We start from the raw sequence: 3,171 nt of genomic DNA on the forward strand, positions 1-3,171 counted from the left end.
CTCTACAAGAAAGGTCCTATGCAATTTTCCCGTATCTCCAAGGGTTTATGAGATATTGAGGAAAAACGAAATTTTTTTCCAAAAGTTCGTCGTTTAGACAGTGGGATGGTCGGATTTTGTCAACATCAATAAAATGCCATATAATCATATGTAACTCATTAAATATCGAAATTAGAAGGAAAACAACTTTTATTTCATAAAACATTTCACATAAAATGTTTATCAGTTTGAAAAATTAGCATTGAGCTTTTAATATTCCGAGCGAACATTCCTCGAAGTTTCTTGAATCGGAGAAGGTTAAACGACCCTTGAATGTTTCTGATGGGACAAGTAGCTTAGAGTTCGTTCGGTTGTCCAACAAATTGACGAAGAAAATGAAACGTGCGTTTGACGGTGATTTATCGTGCCATTGTGCGTACGGCGAGCGCGTCGAACGTTGCATGACGTCGTAATTTATCCTATCGGAGCGCGTCCAAGGCGTGTACACGTGTCGATCTTTGAATCGCGAGTCGAGAGCAGCGGAAAAACTGCCACGAGGAAGATTATAAATCGAGCCGCCTCGTGCGGAAAAAGTAAATCGAGTGAAATGTAAAGGCGGAAGGGTAACGCGTATGTTTGATGAGTTCATCCTGTTTGCGTTTCTTCCTAAGCCTATTGAATTCTCCAACGGAGGATCTTCTTCGACGTAAAGTAACACGCTGAGATTTTTTTATTGAGAAAATAGAAAACTTTGCTCTGCTTTTATTGCCATTCGTTTAAGTACAGCAAACTTATAATAGTTTAGGCGAATTATAAAAATAAGAATAGTCTGGGTTGAAAATTCCTGCATTCCAATATTTCTAATAGAACTATATAGGCTGAAATATTTGATACATAACTACATTTTTTATTATTGACCTTCGACAATTGAAAGTTTATACGATTAATTAATTAGGTGTAATATTTATTCACAAGCGACTGCATAACGAAAGGTCAACAGGGAACATAACTTTGATCCAATACTTCTTATCCGGGATAAAATGTACGCCGGCGCTGAGGTTCGCGAGTGCACGTGAATCGGTATCCGGAACCTAATTAAACCTAATACATGCGGGACGGAGTATGTCTGTGCAGCTTGTCGAGAATAATTTATCAGGCATGCTACGCGATCGTTTCGTTCTCTTTAAAACAGGATTCGAAAGGTATTACTTAATTTGGTATAGTAATTTACCGTTGAAAATTCTATGGCTTGGTACTTCGGCTGGGACAGCAAACGCGCGTTTCGGATTACGTAATCGATCGGATGGAAATGTGTAGGAAGTACGGCTGACCATCGATATCAATGCTCTGAACGCGGAACAAATACTCGCGTAATCGGTTTTCAGTCTTGTGCGTCTGCGACATTAGGAATAGAACAATTAACGTAAATCTTTCCTTTTTTCTAATATGCTTTTTAAAATAGTTCTTAGAACTACAAATTCTCAGACAGTCTTTTACACTCAGGCAAATAGGATAATATGCATTCTACTTTTAATATTTTGTGTCCTTGGACCTCGAATCAATTTTTAATATTTTACAAATAGAAAGTATTTTTAACTAATTGACAAACTGGATGAGGCAGTCGACAACGAATGTTTTAAATCGACTGTGGAAGATTGGAGATCCAGGAAACGTCAGGTCTGTTGCGGTATTAATCCGAGCCTGGGTGCAGTATGCACTTGGAATGCAGCTCTCAAAGTGGGCTGCTCTTGGCTATCGGCGTGCATCGTGGAACTTGGCTACCTGGTGAAAGTACCTCCACCTTATTCCTCAGCGGTCTGCGTGCGCTTACATTCATGCGTGAGTACAAGAATTGCTCGCACACACGTCCATCCCGGGCCGCGTGTGCGTGTACACAGGTACATGCGCCGACACGAGGTGAGATACTGCCAGATAGCGTGGCACGTAGTGTCAATGTACTCCATTGTGTCATCTGTCACGGCCTGTGAGATAACACGACTCCGCAGCGATGGCTATGACCTATGCGTCGTTTCACGGGAAAAGAACAATCGTTCTATGCTATTCAGAGTCGTTGCTTATTTTTAAGATCGTCTCAAGCATTTCCTATCCGCGTCTGTTCCACATTTCCGATCCAAATGGGACAGGCTTGTAGTTTAGGAAAGAGTGAAGCAATTTCTCTTTAATGTGAAATATGAAACCTTTTTATTCTTACAAGCATTTATTTTGACACGTTTAAACATTTATCTTATGCTAATTATGTGACCAGTACGTCCACGCATTGAGAAAAATAATCGTCTTATACATTTCTGTATGGGACAGCAATTTATTTTGTACACTTGTTATATAATATGTTACTCGTTATATCGAGTCTCGTATAATGAACTACGCAATGAAATCGCTCGGAATCAGGCCATTCTTTACTCTCTAGTATATCTTGTACTATTGGAAAGAATTCGCAACAGTTATTAAAAAAAGAAATTAGCAAATCGAGACGAAAGATGAAAGTAGAAAATGGAGAAAGGAAATGGAAAGATAAATTAACACAGAAAATCAAGAGAAAAAATTAGGAAGAAAAATGAAGAGAGTGAATGAAGATTTGCTCGTAGAACAATTTGTACAAGCGTGTAATTTGGATATTTGCAGATCGGCCACGCTCGATTTCTCGTACCGACGATTTACGTATCATTAAATGCAGGATAATCATTCGGAGTGATTCATGGGAACGTTCCTGTTAATTAGAACTTGCCAACGGGTAATTTGCCACCGCAAATAACAAACAAAATACGCATATACATTGCGTTAGCGTTTTCTCAATGAACGGGACACCGTTCATTTACTCTCGTTCTCGCTGGCCGTTTCTTGCACGCGATAAGAACACCGAATGAAACGCGATATCAGTTTTATGCGTTGACGTTTTTCCCGCATACCGTCTACCCGATTTAGTTTTTCTTTTCATTCGATCTGCTCTTTCAAACTAGATCTACGTATCTATTCATCGGTATGAGTCACGTTCGTGAAACGCGAACGGATGCATACCTTGCAAATATCCAATAGGTGTTTCTCGTTATCGAATCGATATTATTTAGATTTACGCATTGATTACATTTTTAAGGATGTATTGGCTATACAGTCAATCCCAAATTTTTATGCACTTTAGAAACGCATTTTTTAAAAAGAAATCAGACGTCGGAA

The sequence above is a fragment of the Ceratina calcarata genome, unplaced genomic scaffold (assembly GCF_001652005.2).
Source record: "Ceratina calcarata isolate Rehan_Ccalc_2016 unplaced genomic scaffold, ASM165200v1 scaffold434.2, whole genome shotgun sequence".
Classification (NCBI taxonomy): Eukaryota; Metazoa; Arthropoda; class Insecta; order Hymenoptera; family Apidae; genus Ceratina; species Ceratina calcarata.